The sequence below is a fragment of the Talpa occidentalis genome, unplaced genomic scaffold (assembly GCF_014898055.3).
Source record: "Talpa occidentalis isolate TD23 unplaced genomic scaffold, MPIMG_talOcc4v2.1 talOcc4.5, whole genome shotgun sequence".
Classification (NCBI taxonomy): domain Eukaryota; kingdom Metazoa; phylum Chordata; class Mammalia; order Eulipotyphla; family Talpidae; genus Talpa; species Talpa occidentalis.
This window is the reverse complement of record NW_023604861.1, coordinates 131,539,994-131,564,270: the sequence shown is the minus strand read 5'-3', so window position 1 is coordinate 131,564,270 and position 24,277 is coordinate 131,539,994. Positions and strand designations below refer to the sequence as shown.

The 24,277-nt window shown below is 42.9% G+C and overlaps 1 long non-coding RNA gene across 2 annotated transcripts in view; it reads left to right on the top strand.

The window, feature by feature from the left end:
• The window catches only part of LOC119259531 (uncharacterized), a 98,259-nt gene extending 80,988 nt beyond the window's left edge, over positions 1-17,271 (top strand). For both annotated transcript variants that reach the window (XR_005128482.2, XR_005128481.2), the window contains 3 exons: positions 10,687-10,819; positions 14,263-14,464; positions 14,981-17,271. This is a non-coding gene — a long non-coding RNA (uncharacterized LOC119259531). The remainder of the gene's footprint in view (positions 1-10,686; positions 10,820-14,262; positions 14,465-14,980) is intronic.
• Positions 17,272-24,277: the final 7,006 nt, after the last annotated feature.

Below are 24,277 nucleotides of genomic sequence, written 5' to 3'. Positions count from 1 at the left end.
AAAAGAGAGAGAGAGAGAGAAGGAAGGAGGGAGAGGGAGGGAGGGAAGACAAGATTTCAACTGAGAGATAAAAATATCCACTCACATTTAACAAATAAACATCACAAAACCCACTGGCATCTAATCACACTCAATTGACTCTGCCACAGTTTTCAAGAGTTAGGAATTTGTGGCAAGATGGGTTAGACATTCCTGGCACGGGGTGTCATGTGCTTTGCCGTCAGGAGCTGAAAAGCAGGCCCTGCAGCAAAGACTTGGGGCAGGTGAGCGGGGATTGCTGGGACCTCTCTGCCACTCCTCCCAGCCCCCATATTACAACCTCAGGCAGTCTCTCCCCTGGGCTGGTTTAGCTCTCCTCGCAGCACCATCTCTGCAGTCATGGGCTAATCCGCGGTGACTCGGCTTCCCTGGTGAGCCTGGATCGCAGCGGGTCCGACGGCTGTGCCAGCTTTAGTGTGCGAATATTTGAAGTCCTTTAAGATACTTTTTTTGTTTTATAATTTTATTAACAAGAAAAAAAAATCTATTTCTCTAAGTCATAGAATTAAAGTCCTAATACAGGGTGAAAAGAGGTTCATTGACAGGGTTCTTGACTTTTGGCACCTTCTGAATGTCCTTCTTGCAACATTTATCGCTTCACTATGACTGAGCCTGTGGCTATGCGCCCCAGGGCCCTCCTCTGACTTGAACATTACTCGAACAGCTTCAGCTTCTTCCCTTATCTTTTAACCAATCAATCACAAAGAATGAGCCACTACTTCTAGGCGCTATCCTTCGAAATAAAATAGGGATACGACCTTTATCCCTGTTCACTGTAGTATCAGTTGCTGTTCTATCTACATTTCAGGCAGTGAGCAATTGAATTATTGCAAATTGCAAGAGGTAGGTAGTATTTCTTTCCCTTTACATGTATAGAGCTACGGAAAGGTTGAGCATGTGGTCACAAGTCCGGTAGGTGGTAAGTGGGAGAGCGAGGATGTGGACCCGTGCAATGTGATCCAAGACAAGGTCACCCTCTTAAACTAACTTGCACCCCCCAAAGAAATCATGCTTATGTCAAAGAGCTTGTTCTGTATGATCCTTCTCCACATACAAGAGGGAGAAGACCCTTTGACGAGGGTCTGGATGTCTAATGAAGAATGAAACAGCAGAAGACCAATCTCAATAGGAGTGCAGTTCTTCATTGGGAGAGAACAAGGAGGAAACAATGTTTGCAAAGGCTTCCCGCTGGATGGAGGAAAGAAAACATGTTCCTAAGGACAAAGTCAGATCAGAAAGACATTCCAGGTGGTGGAAGAAACTTGCTTTGCCCCTGGATTAGAACATGGCCCGTGCCACCTCCTAAGAAAGGCTCCTCCTCTAACGCCACTGCCTTGGCTTTCCTTGGGCCCTGCGCACTGGATGGTCACCTTGGTGGAGAAAGGAGGAGAGAGCTTCTCCTGAAATCATCCTTAAACGTGATTCGGGGAGGGCCGGGCCTCAGCACCTGGGGCAGCCAGGTGTTTCTTATCCTCACTGGCCTGAGTCCTTGGAACTTCATGAGAACAAGCTTCCCCTAGGAAGAGTAGTTGGGGCAGAAGTGCCTCAAAAAAAAAAAAAAAATACAATAAGCTTGCACAGATTCTCTGTCATCACCCATACCTGCCAGGAACAGAAGGCCCTCTTGGCCCAATTTAGAGCTAGTTTGGAGACCAAAGGGCCAGGAATTATGAAAATGGAGACAGGATGCTATAGGATCCCTGTTGCCTCAGATTCACAGCACCATCCAGCTGCTACCACATGCACGGTGAGCTCCAAAATGTGGGGAACATGCCTGCCATACCCACTCAGGTGTCTCCAGCCAGCATCCTGCCATCCATGCTCAGTAAATACCTGGTAAATCAATGACAGAGTGTCTGTGTTGGCGAGCACTGAGTGAGTACATTTGTGTGGATGCTCTTGAAAAGCAACGACAGGATTCCAGAGCTTTTAGAAAGGAGATAGGATGACCGAAAGGCTGCTGATCTAAAGTGAGGAAAGCTGCGTCCAGAGACTGGCTCTCTCCTAGGTGACAAAAATCACTTCTGGAGACACTGAATAAGTTGTGTTGGACAGTTAAAACCCCAACCTAGGTAAGATTTACTGCACTTAATTCTTTTTTTAAAAAATATTTTATTTTATATAATTCTTACATCATTTTTCATTTTTGCACAATGTATACAATTTTCATTTTGGTTATATTCCCCAAACAATTGCACCCCTTTTATTTTGCTCTTAATCCTTCCTCTCCCTGACCCCCCACCATAGTGCATCTCTGGTTTATAGTTGCTTGTTGGTTTTGATTTTTACTTTGTATTAATTAGTCTTTTTCCTGGTCCCTTATTTAGGTTTTCTAAATTCCTGCTATGAGTGAGACCATCCGGTATTTTTCTTTTTCTTTCTGACTTATTTCGCTGAGCATGATCCCTTCTAGCTCCATCCATGTTGCTGCAAACTACATGTGTTTATCTTTCTTGATTGCTGTAGGGTAAAGAAAATATCAGGCTTTTCTGCCCTTCCGCCATCAGGATAGATGATGGATCCTTGTCCTGAATGCATGCCTGATGGCGGGCACCTGGAGTAGGGTGTGGGCATAGGTAGATGGGATTCAGCTGAGCTAAGACTGTGCTTTTAAGGGCAGCGTCATGATGACGCCAGCAGCAGCAGTAGAAGCCGAAGCTGAAAGAGAAGCCGAGAAGCAGCAGAACGAACTCCAGAGACCTGCAAAAAACCACTGAGGACTCTGACTCCTCCTTTACCCGGTCTGCATGGGATCAGAAAACCTGCACTGTGTCCAGTCCAGCCCCTTACAATTGCTGAGTAATATTCCATGGTGTATATGTACCAATCTTCTTGATCCAGTCATCTATTTTTGGGCATTTGGGTTGTTTCCATAGCTTAGCTGTTGTAAATAGTGCAGCTATAAACATCAGGGTGCAGGTGCCCTTTGGAATTAATGTTTCTGTGTCCTTTGGGTAAATACCTAGGAGTTGAATTGCTGGATCATATGGAAGCTCTATGTTTAGTAGGTCCAGAAATCTCCACACAGCTCTCCACAGTGGTTGGACTAGTTTGCACTCCCACCAGCAGTGCAGGAGAGTTCCTTTTTCTCCACAACCTTGCCAGCATTTGTTGTTGCTAGATTTTTTAATATGTGCCATTCTCACTGGTGTGAGATGGTATCTCATGGTAGTTTTGATTTGCATTTCCCTGATGACAAGTGATGTTGAACATTTTTTCACATGCCTGTTGGCCATTTGCATTTCCTCTTTGGGGAAGTTTTTTTTTAGCTCTTCTACCCATTTTTTGACTGGATTGTTTACTTTGGTTTTGATGAGTCTCATCAGCTCTTTACTACACTTAATTCTTAACGCTCTTTTTCCACATGCTCGGAACTCAGGTGGGAATCTATTTTGCTGTAAATTAAACTCTAGAATCTTCACCAGGTTGTAGTTATAAATGACTAAATTTGAAACATTCTCACATGTGACCAAGATCAACTAAGTGTGATGTTATCTTTGCTGGCAGGTGGTTAAATTTGAATGACCCAATAAACAGAAAGCTCATTTTCCTAGTGATAAACTGCCCCCTTGCTGTCTCATAGTATTTGCTGTAAGAAAGAATTTCCCCCAAAGGACACTAGCTGTTGAGAAATATTAAAGCAAACATTAGCCACCTCAGAATAACTAGTCAGAGTACATTAAGATCCTGGATTAGAAACTAGTTTGTTTCAGTCATCTGTAAATAATTGAGGTGGAAGGGGTGGTTTGGGGAAACTTGAAATTTTGAATGTGGTCTGAATGTTAAATTTACTTAAATGGGGACGGGAGAAATGATGGAAACTTTTCTGAAACAGATCACCAGAATATATAGTGTATAGAGCAGGGCCTTGGTTTTAGAAATATAGTTAACAGAGTAATAAATGATTACAATGAATAAGTGTAAAAATAAATATCTTATATGTAAATAGCATAATTACATATATAGCTATATACAGATTTATCGAGCTGATGTTGATGGTAGAACTCTTTCAGGTCATAGAAATGTCATGATTCTATTTGTTTCACTGACTGGGGGCTCCCATTTGCACTCACCCCCAGCTCCAGGGGCATCTGTTGTGCTCTTACTGTGCCAGGAATAATATGTCAGTCACACGCCACGGTCCATGTGAACATTTCCTTGCCCCTTCTACCACCCCATTCAAGACTCCTGAAGCTTTCTAGATTCTCCCCGTCAACCTCCTGCATTGTTCTGTGGGTCTTTGTCCAGCTCCTCCCCGGACACATTCGACTCTGCCCAGCAGTGCGTGAGCTGACACAGACCCTTGGTGTGACAGAGAAAGTGGATTCGAATCAGTATAGTCAAGTTTAAGGTCCACCCTGTACTTCCAGTTTATTCTGGGGTCTGGAGGAAGTTAGTTACAGTCGCTATAGTCTTATGTTCATATAATGATAACAATCCCACTTTGACCCAGTTTATGAAGTTGTTGCAAGAAAATGGATGCTAACATGTGTCGGGATGGTGATGCAAGGTGGTTGCATAAGAGGGGGAGGATCACTGCAAATGTTGAAGGAGCACTGAAGCCATGCTCACAGATTTATGGGGACCTTTCCCCACTTTATATCTCGGATTCCGGGTGTTTAGGCTGGGTATTCAGAGGAGGCGAGAGAACCAGATGTCCTGGCATCGTCTGCAGAATTATGTCTGTTGGTGTGTTCGCCCGGCTTGAATATCCCCACTTTTCATCAGACTCTCAGAAAGGAACTTGATCCCAGGAAAGCGAAGGAGGCTGAGTCACATGAGCTTGCTGTTTCTTCTTGGTCTGACAATTGGTGCCTCTAAGAACTTTGGTCCAACATATTCTTGTAAAAGATGCAGAAGAACATTTTGCAAGACCAGAAAGGGACCACAGATGATGAAACTGCAGCCTGGAAGAGTGAGGTCACGTGCCAGATGTGATCAGCTGGCAGGTGATTCTGAGAGCCCAGCATGAGCCTTGTAAGAAGGGTAATTACAGTCACAGATCATTTCTCCTAAGATGTTAAGTAGGGTGGGGTGGTCAAAAGGAATTGGAGAAAAGTCCTGCCTTATAAATAGAGGGCATTTCCTCTTTTTTTTTTTAAAGCTCTTGATCTTGACTGTAATTTTATAATTTCCTGCCTATAGGCACTGTGCTCAAAGCCAAGGACTCAGACACAGAAAGTTTTGGGGGGCCCAATAACTGGAGAGACAGCCTTGCAGTCAACTGACTACAAAACCAATGAGAATGTAGAGCCTTGAGGCAGATTCAACTGGGCCTTTGCTTTAAGTATTGAACTCAATGGGCTGAAGGAAGGTCCCAGATTCTTTGCGGAGCCTGCATCCAGGCGTGTCCCCAAAGCATCCACTGTTGAGTCATACGCATATGTGAGCTTAATTAGTCCCTGCAACATTCCTGCAAACTGGATGTATAATCTCCACTTCAAGGAGGAGAGTGGAGGACCAGGTGGTTCAGAGTAGGGTAACCTGCTTTTGGTTACCAGAGACAGTTTTGGAGACAGAAATGAAGCCAAGCAGCTTCGTCTCTCTGATCTGGGGGACCCAGGCCCTTCCTCCTCGTCCATCCAGGCTTCGATGCTGTTGCCCAACAAGACTCTGTCCTGGGAACAGCACAGGGCCTCACTTCTGTCCAGCTCCTACTAATTCTGGGTACTGATCCTGCTCTAGAATAAGATTCCAGACAAGAGGAGCTAATGAGGATGTGGGACACTCCGCAAAAGCCTCACTGTCCCTGGGTTCACTTTGGAAGTTGTTTTTTCAGATGAGGGTAAAAGCAGACAGACTCAGAGCTACCGGCATAAAATGAAGGTGGGGCTGCCTGTAGGCGTCTCACCTGCTTCTCAGCCAGGCCAGCAGCTCAATGCCCCTTCTTACTCCATGTTGAGCACCTGATCCACAGCTGATGCTGGGTCCTCTGCAGGCGCCAGGGTGGCCTCTGGGAGCAGCCGTGTCCACATGGGCAGACCGACTTCTGCACCCACATCCACCAGGCCACACCTGAGGCCGGAGCAGAGGATGCGAGAACAGAGTGTGACTTTAAGGATCCCACAGCTGAAGGGACGAGGTGTTAAAGAGGCGCTCACAGTAAGTGGCAGGAGCATGAAGCCCAGGTTTCTTGGCCCGCAGTCAGCACGGTCTGTGCTCTGACCTCAACCCACCTCTCCGCCTGCGCACCCATCGCTCGCCGCTACTCCTGCTGCCCGGGCTGAGAGCGGGGCTTTCCCTCTGCTCTCACCAGTCTCTCCTCCTGGCATGGCTCCGTCCATCCCTCACCCGCTGCCTCTAATGCTACTCTGACCCTGGGACCAGCTTCAACTTCACCCTTCCCGAAGGGACCCCCGCCTCAAATGAGCTCAGTAGGGGGCCCACCCTCCCAGGCTCTCCTGAGACAAGGGGGGAGGTGGGAGGGGCGAAGGCCAAGGCTTCAGACCCATGTGCCTTGGAGAGTCAGGCTGGGCAGCTCAGGGGCCACAGACCAAAGTTTGCCTGTTGACCAAGGAGGAAACCAGGAGCAGGAAGCAAAGGGTCCACATGAGCTGGGAAGGGGACTGGGGAGACTCTGGGTGCTAGCTCCCAGCACAGAGCTCTGTCTCCTTTTCTGGAAACCACTGGCCACCCCATAGGAAGTGACTGCAAAGGGTGGCATTATGCTTTGACAGGCAACTGTGGGATTAATACAGGTTTTCTGTTGCTAATCAGTGTGATCTCACTCACTTGCATGGGATGCACGTTCATCCAGGCCTGTTCAAATTTCTTCCCCCACCATGTGGAGAGCCTGAAGTTGTCTTTAAGTGAGTGGGCACAAGGAATGGGCAGGTTTCCCAGCCTCTCCCTAGCACTGTCTTAAAGCCTCTGTTGAGGTGGCTGGGAAGGGTCTCACAGGAGAAGGTTGAGAAGGGTGCAGAGGCCCCTCTACCGCTCCCAGACACTTGTCCTTTTGTCTGCTTTGCATGAGTGTGCCTCAGTTTCCCCAAATCTCTTTGGATACAGAATTGAGTTAGATGTACTATAAATCCTGACACCTCCTTCTCACCTGGAATGGAGGCTCTAAGAAGTAATGAATTCTTTATTTTGGCATCAACCTCCAAATGGCTAGTTTTCTCATTAAAACCAGAGAATGGACAATTTTGAAGAGATTATTTCCCTCAAAGATAGTAATCTGCAATTTAATATTACAATAGCATTTGTTGAAGTCAGTGGTTCAAACAGCTGCTCAGAGAAATTATTAATTTCCTGCAGTGGGCTGTGATCAGGAACTCACTGGCCAGAAAGCCATTATTTTTTAAGATGTGCATTATGCCTAGAAGACTGGTGTAGAGACACAAGAGCATTGTAAGTGGCAGCGCTTAACTCGGGGCTGTGTTGAAGAGGAGTTGGCTTTATTGTGTGGCAGAAACACATGCCGAGTGATCAGAGGCCACGCAGAGGCACAAATAGTAAAACACATATTGCATTTTAGGTCAAGGATTACCCTGGGCCCTTTCTTGGCTGACTCTGCTCTGCTCCATCTGGAAGGTAAAAGCGATGAGCATTAGGGTCCTTCGAGTGTCTGTGTTCTACTCATCTACTCCTGTTTTCTTCCAGTGAGTTAAAGTGTCTCAGCCTTGGTGCTGATATATTTGGGGTCAGATATTCTAGATTGTTCTGTGCACGATTAGCAGCACTTCTTGCCTTGACCCACCAGGTAACAGTATCACACTTCACTAGTGCAAGCAAAAGTGTCTTCAGACCTCCTGGGGGTCAGAAGGTAGGGGTAAAATCACCCTGGTTTAGGGAGATGTGTATCTGTAATGGAGTTCCTTCCAGAACCAAGGGATGGACCCAGGGACCTTGCAACTATGTTTGCTCTCTAACACCCTCAACTTAATCTAAAGTGAATGAATTTCATTGTTGATTCATTTTAGTTCCAAACTGATTTCCAAATGAAAAATGAGAAATTGCTTCATGCCATTCCTCTTTGCCATTTATAATGAGTAATGGACAATTTTTAAACTTCCTCATAACTTATGGGAATAAAAAATGTACAATATTTCATCCCTACAAGGTAACTATTTGGCTTCAATAAGATAAAGCTTAACAGTCTGCCTTAGAGTGTACCGTGCCGAAGGAAATAGATGGCAGGGCATAGTTGCCTTTGAGATGACTATAGAATAGCTACTTGATACGTTCTGCCTGGATACTCTCACCCTGATATTTTACTTTCATGTCTCTCCTAACTACATTCAGTCCCTTTAAAAAAATATGTTGGACCTCCCTGGTGGTGCAGGAGGTTGAGTGCCGCACTGTGAAGCTGTCCAAAGCCTCTGCAGCGCTGGTTCGATCCCAGCCAGCCGGCAAGGGTCCCACATGGCGCGGCAGACCTCTCCTGTCTCACCCGCTGCTCCCCTCAGCAGTGTATTTCATCAGTCTGCCTATTCTGTTCCCTGCTCTGTTTCTGGTGAATCCTCTCAACCTCAAGCGAATCTGGACTTACCTCGGTTCTTGTATAAATAAATAAATAAAAATCTTAAAAAAAATATGTTTAGATGAAAGCTATTCTCTCGATAGAGACACTGGTTCCTTCCTCACCACAACACTAACCACCATTCTATATTGCCTCTCTCTCAGCCCTAATGAGTAGTCTAAATATGGATTTCTGATTTGCTCCTGTTTGTTTGCTTTTTTATCTGAGGTGACATTGGTACACAATGGGCTTCTGATTTATTTATTTTATTTTCATTTTTTTTAAAGATTTATTTTTATTTATTTATGCATATAAGAACTGAGGTGCAGGCCAGAGGTGTGAGGTGGGTGGGGGTGTGGGGGGCGGTGTGGTGAGAGGATTCACCAGAGACAGATTTGGGAGCAGAACAGGCAGATCTACTGAAACACACTGCTGAGGGGAGCGGCGGGCGAGACTGGAGAGGTCTGCTGAGCCATGTGGGTAGTTCCCTGGCTGGGGATCCAACTCACGATGCAGTGCTAAGACTTAACCTCTTGCACTACCAGGGAGTCCCCTGGGCTTCTGATTTAGACAGACCCAGACTCCAGTAACAATTTTGACCTTCACAACTTACGTGCCCTTGTGTAGAATGCTTAGCTTTCCTTGGTTCAAATTCCTTCTCTCTGAAGTGGGTTTGCAATGTCTACTTTCTGGAGCTGTGAGGAGTTAATGAAATGATGAATAAGAAAGCCCCAAACATTTACCTTGTGTGAGTGCACAGTTTGTTTTATCCATAAGGTCATCAAACCACTGCAGGATGGACCAGGTCTGCGAGGCTCTGCCTTCAGCATAAACATGTCCAGCCACAGTTACTGAGATACCAGTCTAATGTCACCTCATCTCACTGCTTTACTTAGACATACACCTGAACTCTTACGCCACTTGTTTGGAAGAACAAAAATTGTCAAGCAGTGTCGCAAGTGGGGCCACCTAGAATAGCTGGAGGGACCCCACTGGGTCAAGCATTCCTTTTTCAAGATCTGGCCAGCTGTGTAGCCAGCTGAAGTTGACGTGGAAGCAAATGTCTACTTTGTGGTGGGAGATGCTCCTTAGTAGGCTAAGGTCAAAGGCCTTCCCTGTGTGAATATAACTAAAGGCTATTCACTTGAGCTTCCATTACCTACTGGCCTAGCATTTGTCTGGATTCTAAAGGAACACCAGAGGGGATTTTTAAGCTGGAACATTATGAAGATGACAAATGCACTACATGGAGCTGATTCCTCATGCTGAGTGAGACACACATCATTCAGAAAATGGGACTTAGGGCATAGCCCATAAAACACCAGAAATTCTGACGTGAGCTTTGAGGTTCTACTTATTGCAATTCCTATGGGAACCGTAAGCCAGAGGGTTAGAAGACCTAGAACTTGTCCAATGCGGACACTTCTTACTTATCCTAAGTTCTTCTCTGTCTGTAGTGTGACTTAGTCTTTCCTTGTTACTATTTGTAGAAAACCTCAATTTTTCACTCATGTTATTGAACCCATTTTTCCCCCTAGGAGCTGTCTTTATTGGTTGGATTCCACAGAGATTTTCTCCCTTCAAACAACTCTACACAAGGCTCATACCCCATAATGGTTTGCCTCAGAATGGCCTCTTTTTTATTTCAATTCTGTAATTTTCTCTCAAATCTGGCTACTCTGTTTTCTGACGGAATCTCTCCCTTTCTTTATCTCTAAGAACAATGCTCACTGAAGAGCAGCAATGACTCCCTATCTCTGTGACTACTTCTCTCAGTTTCTTCTTAAGCATTTATGACTGGGTTGGAATTAGATCACCTTCAATTCCAATAACATTTTATGCAACATGCTTAAAAAGAGATAAAATCACATTGCATTACGGAAAGCTTCCTACTAAGTGCCAGGTTATGTCAGCAAGATTCCCCAAGCAACCCCCCACGTCCCTTACCCCAAAGGGCCAGAACAGGACATTCTGCTCACCCAGCCGTCCCCCCTCCCCTTGCTCTCCTGTTATTGTTTGCTTCTAGACTACTCCCTGTCCCAAGGGAGCCTGATCATTCGAGTTAGTTTGCCTTCTCTGCTGTCCTTGGAAAGCCTCTTCCCTCTGCTAGCAGTTTCAGGGATCAATTGTTCTTTGGCAGAGAAAGAGGCTCCATGACAATGAAGAGTTTCCATTTCTTCCTGCAGCTGCTGACTGGAGAGAGCAAGCCAGACTGTGCACCTTCCCACAGGAGAGGAAGTAGCTGAGCCCTGGAGACTAAACAGACCAGCTCCCCCAAACACCTGAGCAGAAGATGGGGCTGGGGACACCTTTTTCCAGGTGGGTGCATCAGCTGAAAGCAGGTACACACCCCGGTATCACGCTGCATAGCCCGCTGTGTCTGAATACAAGCAAGAGCAGTGAACTCATTTACTGATAAACCAATCAGTCTGTAAAGTTCTGAGGAACATCTGACACCATACAGAAGAAAGCATAACTTTAACTTCAATGAAGTTAAAAAGAAGAAAACATAACCCATTATTGATTCATTGTCAACATTTTGTGTTCTCATATCAAGGTATGTCCCATTTGTTTTCAGAGCTTTGAAGCAGATATGGAAGAGTTTTGCAATACTCTTCTTTTCTAGATATTTTATCGATTGCTCTCTCCATCAGACAGTAACTTCATATCAACTAAGGTATAAAAATCCCAATTTAATTTACATGTGCCATGACAGAGAGTTAAAATGAAATGTGCCTTCTGTGAAGGGAGAGTTACCTGACCTCTCTTCTGTTTCCTAAGTACTTCATCTGCCTCTTCTGCTTTCACTGTTTTTTTCTAGAACATTCCTGATCAAGGGTATGGGATAGTCTGTGACCCAGTGAACTCCCAACTAAATGGGGAGATACAAGCACTTCCCAGGCTCTGAAGCACCTCTCTTTTCTTCCTTTGGGGTAAAGATGCTTAAAGACTACACCTGATGAAAAGGAAAGGAAATCCTGACATAGCTATCACTTCTCAGCCACAGGTTATTTTCCTTCCCCAACCTCGCTCTCATAAACACACAAATACTCACTTAAAGCAGTCTTACATTCCAGAAGTGAAGACAATCTTAAGACAGGAAAGTCTGAACATTCCAAATCCAGTTACCTTTGCCCTGATTGCTGTATAACTGTTGATGAATCATTGTTCTTTAAAAAAAAAAAATTGGGGTGAGCATCTCAATGATTAATGAAGGTTTTCAAGACTGGCAGGGGCCTTACCCAGATGCTAATAAAATTTTCCACCTACGTCTTGGGTTTAGAATGAGAATAGTGGAGGAAGAGAAAAAAAATGTGCAAAAGCCTGCAGATTTTTTAAAACTCACTGCCTTTGGACACATTAAGGATTTGTGTAATCATGGTGATTACTATTATTCACTTGACTGTTTTTCAACTCCTAAATCAAACTTTTCCTTTTGAATTTGGATGTCATCTTTTGATATCCAGAAAAGGGTTGCAAAATAGAAATCCTATCTTGCAGAGTGCCATCAGTTATATTTTCAAAGGGTGATTGGTAGCATGCCAGTCTTACTCCTCCATTACAAATGACTGCCGACCCTGAGAGTCTCCTGAATCTGCAAGTAATGCCCTCTCTCCTGGACCCAGGCTGGGCATAGTCACTTGACGGCAATTACAACATTGATGTCCAATCATGTGGCAAGAAAGATATCAAATGACATCGCCTTCGTAGAGGAGAGTTCCTCCACCCCTTTGTGAGGACAACGAGAGGCCCAGATGCTGTGATTCTTCCCCAGCTGATGATAAGACACACAGCAAAGACAGCAAAGCTGGTCTTCCCCACCCCATCACTTTCTCTTTTTGTCCCCAATTCTTTCCTATCTCCCTAACCTTCACATTTTCCTCATTTATCATTTCTTTTTTTTTTTTTAGGCATTTTTTAAAAAAATTATTTATGCATGCAAGAACTGGGGGACAGGCCAGAGGTGTAGGGGTGGTGAGAGGATTCACCAGAGACAGAGTAGGGAGCAGAACAGGCAGACTGACTCAAACACACTGCTGGAGGGAGCAGTGGGCAAGACAGGAGAGGTCTGCTGCATGATGAGGGTCACCTCCTTGGCTGGAGATTGAACTCATGCTGCAGAGGCTGTGGATTGCTTCATAGTGCGGTGCTTGACCACTTGCACCACCAGAAAGGCCCCTCACTTATCATTTCTTAAGAAAAACCACTTTATTTAAAGTGAATCACTCTCTTTCACCTTTGATGGAAGTTTGCTTATTGTAGTAAGGTCAACTAGCTGAAACCCAAAATCTGGTCCCCTGGTTTCTCTGAGCACAGAATTAGACCCCAGCTCCTGTTGTGACCACGTTGATTGAGTTCTTGTCAATTAATTTATTTGTGCCTCTCCCAGTTCTGGCCTTTTCACCTTGAAGCCTGGCCAGGCCAGGACATGTAATTTCTGTGTTATGGTTACAGAACTGCTGCCATCCTGGCATCCTTGAATGACCACCTGGACCTCTGGCCTGGAGCCACGCTGCTCCATGAAGTGATTCAGAAATAAATTGCTGTTGTGCCAAATGCCAATGATATGGGCTTCTTTGTTACCTCAGCCTAATAATCTACATCAAGAGCTAGACTTTAGTGCTTGCTTCAGATGAATTTTAATTTTATTACTGTGTCATCTGAAATTTTTAAGATACAATCAGATTCTTCTGGTAGTAGGAACATAACCATTGGGAGAAACTCCAGGGTTGAAAATTTGTGCCCATCAAAGAATAATCACCAATAAAATACCAGCCACACAGAGATAGTGCATTTAGTATTAAGTTGACTGCAATCATTAATCTCCCCTCAGTTGAATCAGCTGAAAGTTAAGGCAGTTATATCCTTTCTGACCATTGCTGACCTGGGGTGTGGCTTGGTACAGGGAGGCATTGCCAGCTCACTCAGGTGAGGGGCCTTGTATGAAAACATTACTTTCTGATTCCATTTCTGAGGAGCAGGGCCCATGGGCCTGGGGCTTGGGGCCCTGGGCTTGGGACACACTACGGACCCTGATGTCAAGGTGATCTGTGAGCACCTGGGCTGCCATAAGGAACAGGGTCTTTCAGAGTTTCCCATCAGATCACAGATATGGTGTCTAGACCTGGAACACCATATTGAAATGCAGACCATGAAAGGGAATGCCAACATGCACTGGCAAATGTGCCGTGAGTTCTGGGAAGCTGGCTGGCAAGGAGAGCTAGGGGACAAAATCAGACCAGGAAAAATGAGGCTCCTGATGATGCAGAGCTAGATCCTGGGCAATTCCTGTAGACATAGAGTCTATTTCATGTGTTGTCATGAAAAGACAATTATTTTAAGGTAATCACTGTTTACCTGATGTCTTAATTGGGCATATTGAAGAATCAAATTTTGTTGTTCTTTGCCCAAGATCAAACTTGGAAAATTGAGCTCATCCCTAGCTTTCTCCTGTCTTTCCATTTTTCCTTCTCTCTTTTCCCCTCCCTCTCTCCCTTCATCCTTTCTTCCTTCTGTCTTATTTGCTGGACACAAATTATATAACAGAAATGCATGCAAAGCACTGAAGTTCAAAGAATATGTAAGAATTCTACCTGTCCCCAAGGGGTCCACAGTCTCATGGAGAAGAATGACCCAGATGAAGACAATAACACAATTTGGTATGTTGCAAAGAATTAGGTGGTAAGAAGGCAAAGAGCAAACATGTCTAAATCCCACTTTGGACTATTTCTAGATTCTTGACATGTGTCTCTCCATTTTAGATGTCAGCACCTCTGGCTCTGGATGTCCTGTGACTCTGAGGTGGACCAAAGGAATGTATCAGACCCTTATGGAAACCTCTAAGAAAATTCTCAAGAATCCAGCCCCTGAAGTGTTTGTCTTGGGAACCCTCCTTAGGTCCCTGGGAGAGATCCGCCTCCTCCCTTCGAGTGTGTCCTTTGTGAGTTTGGTAACACAGCCAAGGTCAGTCTGGTGTTTCTCACTTTACAAATTCTCTCATCTGTCAAGAGATGCTAAAGGCATAGCTCACAATCAAATGTACCCCCAAGGCCATCAACATTTAAAAATTGGCCATTGTTTACCAAGTTCTGTCAACCAGAATTGGGTATTTCTTGAATTTGTTTGTTTGAGGAAAGAGTTATTTTGCTCTCTCTAACCACCCGCCTTGCAGAAAGAGAGAAAGTGTTTAAACAAACAAATTTCACAAAATATTCCTCTTCCTTTAGTTAGGGGGAAACATAAAATCAACTTGGTCAATAGAATGAAGAAACTACAAACACAGAAAGTTGCTTTAACTGAACACATATGCTCCAAAACTCGCTTTACAGATAGCCTGTGAGGATGTTAATCTGTTCTAGTGATGTTTTACAATCTATAAAACAATTTTAAAGAAATGTTATCTTATTTAATTCTTTCCACCACCTTATTTAGTTCTTTCCATCACCTGGTAAGGTGATTAAAATTGCTTGCATTTTGTAGATGACAACTGTGGTGTTTAGAGGAGTTCCCAAAACATCCAAGCGTGCCCAGCCAGAAGGGAAGAGACTGAATTTAGTCTGTGTGACTCCATCCTCCATGAATTTTCTACACATCCTGTGTCCTCTAGCTACAACTCTCTCGTCCTCCGTGTAGAAAGGCAGTGAGGCTGAGGTCAGAGGCACACATGTGGACCATGAAACTTGAATCTCAGTCTTGTTCATGTTCCTTCTGTGTGAACTTTGGAACTGAGTTGTCCAAAATGAATTTTAATCCTCGGTTAAGATTGCTGTGTGCCGAATAGTCCACACTTAACACCAATGCAAGCTCACCACCAAGGGAAAAAACCCAACTATCAGAAAACACTGGAAGAAAAACTCTGAATAGACTGGCTTTCATTTCTAAAGATGTTTTGGAGATGGAAGAAGGTACTGCTTTCTAAAAGACTCTGTTACCTCTCCTGCTCCAGAGAACATGAAGAAATTTTGGTTTTGTGACTGTTTGAGATGTAGAACTCACTCTTCATAGAAACTCCAACCCCCATCTCCCTGTTCTTTGTAAGCAGTCTAACAACTTAGAATCCAAAGAAAAACATTAAAACAGCAACAGATTATTTTAATTTGGGGTTTCTCAACCTCAGCACTACTGGCATTTGGGGAATGGATCATTCTTTGTTGTGGGGGCTGTCTTGTGCAGTGTAGGATGTTTAGTGTCCTTGGCTTCTACCCACTAGATTCCAGTAGCACCCCCAGTTGTGACAACAAAAAATGTCTGCAGACATTGCCAATGTCCCCCTGGGTGCAAAATTACCCCCTGCAGAGAACCACTGCTTTAATGGTTCTCAAGAGAGAGCACACATCCTTGCTTTTTTGTTCTTTCTCTTAATGATCTGGAAGACATTAAAAACATCACATGCTTTAACCATTGTTCAGGAAACAGATTCTGGGTTCGTTGGCTTTCATCTGGTCCCGCCCCTCTGCTAAGGTAATCAATCAATAGTTAACTTCTTTAATTGTTAGAGGATGGCAAGTTTGTTTTCATTTGCAGACTTTGAGAAAACATGTATGTCCATAAGCTGTGGAATGGACATATGTGAGTCCTGAGACCATTTTCTAATTATGTGAAGTTAATCTCTCTGGTTATCCATCACCTTATCTAACCCTTTGAAGACTTGTTGCAAGAATTAAATGAGATAATAACACACACATGTCACATATAGGGTTGTCAGAATTTGTAGACAAAAATACAGGATAGTCAGTTAAATCTGAATTTAAGATAAACAACATTTTTTGTTTGGTATGTCCTATACAACATTTAGTGCCTTTAATCATATACAAAGTGTTCAGTTTTATTACTGGAATTTCCAACTAGGGCATCAATTGAGAAAACCATGCACAGCTCTTGCCTTTAAAGTAAATGGTCCTGGATCTATGTAAAATAAAATGGGCGTTTCTCAAAATATTAATACCATGTGATCCAGCAATTCCACTCCTAAGATCTACCCAGAGAATACAAAAACACAAATTCAAAGATATATGTGCTTTCCCATGTTCATCGGGCACTATTTACAATAGTAAATTTATTAAAACAACTAGATGCCCAACGATAGTGAGTAGATTAAAAAGATGTGGAATATATATTTGCTATATATAAATCTATAATATATAATATCCATGGTATGTAATATCTATTATACATACACACAACATGGACTATTACTCAGATAAAAAAGATGAAATCTTGTCATTTGAGAAAATATGGATGGAATTGGAGGCGTTTATGCTAAGCAAAACAAGTCTGAAGAAGAAAGACAAATACTGGATGATTTCATTCATATGTAGAATATTGTAAGGGCAGGACTGGACCAGTGCAGGTTTTCTGATCCCATGCAAACCGGGTAAAGGAGCAGTCAGAGTCCTTAGTGGCTTTTGCAGGTCTTTTATTGGGGTTCACCAGGCATATGGCAGGCAGGGGTGCTGGGGGCAAATCCTCACTCTATCTGGGCTCTCTGGCGTTCTCTGCTTCTGCTGCTGCTGGTGTCCCCGTGACGCCGCCCTTAAAAGCACAGTCTTAGCCCAGCTGAATCCCATCTACCTATGCCCACACCCTACTCCAGTTGCCCGCCATCAGGCATGCATTCAGGACTTCAAGGATCTATCATCTATCCTGATGGCAGGAGGGCAGAAAAGCCTGATATTTTTCCTTACCCTACAAATATACAGAAACAAAACAAAGGAATGGACAAAATTAAACCAAAACAAACCCTAGAAATTTGGCTGCAGAATTGAGGTTACCAGGGGGAAGGATATGGGATTGGGGGCTAAAGCAGGGAGGGGACCCAGTGGATTATGATGGAGGATTTTGGTGCTTTGGTGATAGCTGCGTTGCAGTGACATACATCTGAAGAGGTGTAAACCTATACTTCTGAATCACTTACAGTGTTGTCATTACTTCAATAGAAAAAATAAATAAACAAAAAAGTGCAGTGGATTTTTAAGTCAACAAAGACAAAGGGACATTTGAGGTCTTCCTGAAGAACCAGTTATAAATATATCAGATTTTTCAGTGTTTGATTTTCGCTTGGTTATTCAGGAGTTCTACTAGTCAAATGACATAACTTCTCCTTTATATTGCTCCTATGTGATTGTTCCATACCTGTGAGGATATATGGATAAATAATTAGGAAATAAACTTCTGCATATTTTGAGATATGACTGAAATTGTAATCCAGATCGTCAGAAAGAATTGGGTTCAAATCCCCATCACCTACGAAGAGGAGCTTGTAAGAGTCCCACCTCTCTTATTTGCTCCCAGTTTCATTGTCTGCAGAATGGTATCACCTACTCAACAGGCTTTTGGGGGGTGTAGAGGAATGAGGTCATTTCTGTGAGTTAGTTTTCTTCCTTTTTTTTACTTTCCATTCCATCCTTTCTCTAGCCTAGGTTAAACAATTTTGATTTTTAAAATGCCCTTAAAAAGAAATAATTGGCTACAACTGAAGGATAGAATAAGTGGAAAATCATCACTCACTAGTTAAAATATAATTAGGGAGAACTGAAAGCTTGTTAATCAATTTTCAGTGAAAGAACTTGAACTCTTGAGTAGGTCACATTCAGCTTAAATCTTGTGGCATTCATTTACCACATGGTTAACCACAAGGTGCTAAACTTTTCTGAGCTGGTTTCATTCTTTCATAATGTCCACAAAATATTTACTTCTCATTATTTTGTGAGAATCAAATAGATATTAATGTTCTTGGTAAACTATACATCAGCATACAAATGTTGGTCAGAAATATTACTCTTTTTTTTTAATGAAAGGAATCATAACGCTTACTTTAGGGAATCATGTCAACCTGTTAACAATGCTTTGACTGTGTACTGTGACTTACACTATAGAGGACACATAGATGCCTGAATAATATTCATTCTCCATCTCTGCTTTGTTCACAAGTGTCTGACTTTATCAGCGCAGCCATATGTACAGCTGAAAGACTACATTTTAAAGCCTACTTTGCAACTGTAAGTGACCAATGAGAAAAAAATCAAGGTCAAAAAAGGCATGAAAGGGGTAGACAGATCTTCCTAGAAAGTTCTGGAGCTGCCTCAGCTGAATGATGTGAGAATCTTTGCTTCTCCCTCTTCCCTTCTGCTCTCTAGAATGTAGGTAAAACTACAGCTTATAACTTATGACTTACAACTTTTGACCATGAAGGAAAGTTGAGAATGGATGCTCTATGCTAAGAAAGTGGACAATAAAAAGAGACTAAGATTTCAATGACCTCAGAGTGAGCACAACACCACCAAACTATTTTTTCTGATAAACTTTCTACCTGATGAAAGCGTTTGTATTTTGTCGATCTGTGCAGCCAAAGTTATTCTTAAACAATGCGCTAAGAAAAGTCAAGGACTATTACATGCATTCTCTTAATTGCACACAAGGTTTACTCAAATTCACTGAAAATGTGATCTATATAAAACCTGCACTTGGATGTTTAGAGAAGTTTTATTTGTCATTGCCAAAACCAAAATGTTCTTTGGTGGGTGAATGGATAAATAAACACAAGATGTTCTTCAGTTAGGTGAATGGATAAATAAACTGGTACATTCAGATTCTGGAACATTATTCAGCACTAAAAAGAAATGAACAAGCCATGAAAAGCCATGGAGAAAATGTCCATGCATACTGCGAAATGAAAGGAGGCAATCTGAAAAATTTCTTACTGGAAGATTCCAAAGATATAACATTATGGAAAAGCAAAACTGTGGAGATGATAGAAATACCCGTGGTTGTTGGGGGTAGGGAGCAGGGAGGAGTGAATTTCAGAAGACGGGGGAATTTTAGGAGAGTAAACTTACTCTATATGATACCGTACTGATGACAATGTGTCCAAACCCATAGAATGGACAGTTCCAGTAGTGAACTACTAGTTCACTGCTAGTTCACCCTAGTAGTGAACCCTAATGTAAATGATGGACTCTGGGTGATGATGGTGTGTCAGTGTAGATTCATCAAGTGTTAATCATGTACCAATCTGGCGGAGGAGAGGCAGGGATACAGCTGCTAAAGGGGGAGGGCAGGGATACAGCTACTTTCGTAATCCCACAACCCTTCCATCGCTTTTCTGTCAGACTCCACATATCTCAACCTCTGTTAGCCTAATTTCATGGTGTGCAGTGTAAAAACCAGCAGGGTTATGTGGATTAAGCTTCCTTCCCACAAAACCCTAGCCAGACTTATTGTTCACTACAAAGGTGATTAAAAGAAACTCTAGTGCCTTCCTGGTGGTGCAAGGGGTTAAGTCTCAGTGCTATCAAGCTATCACCAGCCACTGAGGCATGAGTTCGAATCCAGCCAAGGAGCTGACACACATGGCGCAGCAGACCTCTCCTCCCTCACCCGCTGCTCCCCTCAGCAGTGTATTTCTAGTAGATTTGCCTGTTCTGCTCCCCACTCAGTCTCTGGTGAATCCTCTCATCCCCCTGCACCTCTGACCTACACCCCAGTTCTTGTATGAATAAATAAGTAAAAATAAATGTTAAAAAAAAAGAAACTGCAGACAAGTTCAGATGTAGGAACATGTTCTCTCCTGAGACCATGTGGCCCAGGAAAAGGAGTACATCAGGAATTGGGGCTTGTTCAGATGCCCAGAGGAGGGCTCCCCACTCTCTGAGCTTGGAAATGTCACTTTCATTTACTGAAACTGTTTCTTAATTTGGAAGTGATCAGAGGTTGCATGAGGTGATCTCTTGTTTCTAAAATCCATTGTGCATGCAGGACAAGTTGAAACCTCGGGCAGAGAGTTAGCCTTGAAGCACGGAGCCCACGCCCTTGTTTTCAGTCTCTGGGAAGTGGTCCTTCCACGCCATGCCTTGGAGGGTGTTACAGGAGTAAAGTGTTTTGAATGTGAGGGGAAAATGCTCTTTTTCTATGTTTATCTGATGCTTATCAGCCAACGTGGTGCTGCCCTGTGTGTTATATTCACAGGAGCTACTAGAATAGCAACAACATTCATGTTCTCAGTTTTCAGGGGAGAATGAATCCAAGGGAATGAGTGTCTTCTCAAAATTGCCAAACCAACTGCTGGGGAGCCTGGGTTTGGACCTTATTGTGTTCTTTGATCCAATTATCTTTATTAATTCATCTCTGTTTCTGTTATTGAAGATCAGAAATGTAAGTTCAAGAAACTACTATGACGATCAGAGGTTTATTGTTATATATTATACTCAGGGTGAGTGTGTGTGTAAATAAGTAGTTCACAACAATTCTTGCACTATAGATGTGCCAGCATTATTACTCCTTGTAAAAATATAGGAAATTGAATCTCTGACTTCTAGAAATTATATTAACCTAAAGTTTGCTCTCTCCACATATGTGAAATACTTATGTGAGTATATAAAAATTCATATAAATGTGAATGTCTGAATTATAACTATATACGTAGTCATTTGTGAGTATGTTATTCACATACTATTTTTTTTCAGTTTTTTTGCCATTTATTCCTCTCACAGAAGACCTGCTAGTAAGTACTAGCACTCACCCTGAGTATAATATATAACAATAAACCTCTGATCATCATAGTAGTTTCTTGAACTTACATTTCTGATCTTCAATAACAGAAACAGAGATGAATTAATAAAGTACTAGGGGTAGGGTAGATAAGACATCTCCCTCACCAACCCCTTGCTCACAAATTTCACAGTCTGAGGGGTGATTCAAATGTGAATTGGAATAACTAAAGCACAAGGAATGAAGTATTTTTGACAGGATAATATAGACAAAATATAACTGGAGTTTAGAAGAAGATTTGGTCCTTTTATTCTTTCTTGTGAAGGCAGGGAATCCCTGACAGACAAAGATAACAAAGAGAGCAGTTTTCCCAGTAGAAGGTCACCATGAGAAGCCCCCCAGTATCTATTCCTCTCCTGGTATCATGGAGTCCCAAATGACATCATCTGTTGGCAAACACGTAAGAAAAGGTTTCTGCTGACCTCTCAGGACGGAACCAGAGCATGCTAGTTCATTGGGAGCCTGAATGTGTCTTGTTTTAGTTGTGGGCAGGTCAAAAGTTTCAAATCTTAGCATCACCTATGTTGAAGGCCCAAGACTGGCTGCTCTTTCTGGAATCTACTAGATCTCTTGATTCTGTAGGTGGAGAGAGAAAATATTGCCTTATAAAAAGTTAAAGAATGAATATTTGCATCATTGAATATTGAAAACCTTACCAGTGGAGACTCCTTTTTCCATGTGCTTTATGAAGAGACACACTCAGATTCACCAGAGATCTTCAGGCTGTAGCTTGCACTCAAGCCCCCACTTCTGCCTTTCATACCCCCTCAGTTATCTCCTTTACCCACCTTCTCAGTCCTCCTTGAGGACTTTTTGGTTCTTCCCCAAAGCTCTCCCTTCATTTGCTCCTAACTGTATATATCACTCATTTGGCACGAATCTTTTTAAAATTATACCATGATTTACCTTTTTCTAAGATGACTGGCTACCTCAACCCTACTTTTGTGTTCTTTGAGGGTAAGGGATGCACCTTCAAGAACTGAGCATAAAGGGAAGTTTATTTGCTTTCCTTTAAGTGACACACACTTAGCATATTAATTTATCTGAACAAAGGGATAATGAAGTGCAATATTTGCATACTGTCAGGACCTCTCTAAGGCCATCCCTTAAAACCCAAGCCACATCATATCAAACCTATTGAAATGTACCTACATCTCAATGAAATATTATGTACTTATGCATATTTATTTATATGTGGATACCCCGACAGCCATATATGTGTGTGTATAGATATGAATTTACTTCTATGTCACTGAGTAACAGTATTCTGTTTTCTAAGTATTAAATTGATTGTGTTGATTTCAATTTTTCAGTTTTTGATTTTGGAGCCAATGCTTCTTTGGGGACATACATTTTTCCATGGACTCTAGACCACGTGATGGGGTTTGAGCACCAGGACTAGAGATCTTGATGGGCACAGATGGCACATGCTGGGTGATGGGTGCTGGGTGCGTGCTGGGTGGATACAGGACGGCTCCCAGTTCACTGCTGGGAAGAGACTCTGTGTTCCTGCCCAGCAGCACAGTCTCACTGGAGAAAGGACACCTTTTGGGAATGTGGTTGTGTTGACACAGACATTAGGTTACATCCCTCCCTGCTGTTTCCACTTGTCCTGATTTTCCCCAGTGTCCTCTTTTCTCTGAGATTTTCCAGGATTTTTCACACCACTTAGGAGATTTGAAGATGGAAATTTTGAGTAGAATGTGTTCACTCGTTTTCATGTTATGCAAGAGTGAAAACAAAAAAGCCTCAAACTCAATTTAGGATGGAGTGGGACGGGGTGGGTGCGCCCATGCACGAAAAAAACTCCAAACAGCTAAATTGCAAAAAGCGAAACTTTCCTTGAGTTTAATTTTTGGTGTGCGAGATTCTCTGGAGGGATTTTGGAAAAAATGACGGAATTTTAAAGCAAATGAGAAACACCATTGACAGGGAACCTCACTAACGTGGACTCGAAGTGAACGCTCCATCCGTGTGTACATTGACCAATGAGGGAAGTGCTGGGACCGGGAGTCACTGCTAAGGGCTCCGTAGGTAGCAAGCAGAGATCTTAGGAATTTTATTTCCAACTCTTCCATCCCACATGCCCACTCTTTTCAATGCTCCTGTAACTTATACAATTCTGTCACTATTTTCATTTTGGTGGTTCAAAATAATATTCCAGACTTGGTTAAATCTTTAAGACAGAGTTATAAAATTTCCTATTTGAGGGAAAAGAGCCTTTAAAGTTCAGCCCATGGAGGACAGTGCAGAATGGCCTGTGACAGTTGCTAAGTGACCCCGTATAAATTAGATGCAGGTGGAACTATATGGAAATTTCCTCCATACCACTCTGCCTTCCCTTCACATCTGCTGGTGGATGCTGAGGAAATTATCTCGTACTTTCAGTTATTACCCTTCCACATTTGCTTTTGTGCATTCATACAAGCATCCCCCCCTTTTCATAAAACGTCTACTGCTTTTCTATTATGAGGTCATCTCTGAGTTAAATGATGAGAAGAAACAAAAGTCAGAAACGGGCCTGTCTGGTCTCTTATTTAATCAGGTAACTATTCCAAGAAAATGTGAATGATAATAAAACTGAACGAGGCATGTGAGACAAGATTGGTGGGAGCTCAGAAGAGCTGTGTGTGGGTGAACAGTGAGAACCTTCCTTTCAGAGAACAAGGAGTCCCTGGGTCAGCCAGGTCAGAGAAGTCACCTGGAGCTGAGAGCAGGAACTTGACCCAGTTCTGGAAGGAGCAGCAGCAGTTGCACCATAATTGAGGTTTGCATTAGTCTTGGGGCCTCAGTTTCCTCATCTGCAAGGGGACAGCCATCCATGTGGAAGTACTGAAAGTCAAATTGAAGTGTGTGTTGTCAAGCCACGAGTGCAGTCCCTGATCCGGTGGCTTAGTAATTAGTAGGATGTTTGTTATTTTCATTTTAGCTGGAACAAGCCTGAAGAATAAAATAGATCTGTGTGTAAATCAGAATGTTCTAATGATATTTTTGTATTATCTAACAATATTTTTGTACATGCATTAGGAACACAGATATTCACCCACTCATTCCACTACTATGGTGAGTGGAGAGCTGAATATGAGTGGCTGGTCCTCTCGTCGTTATTTCCCCAATGCTGGAAGCTCCAGAGACACCAAGAACAGCACCAACATCCCACAAGTCATGTGACCAGCATTACACACAGTCACATGACCAGCATTACACACAGCCATGTGATCTACATTCCAC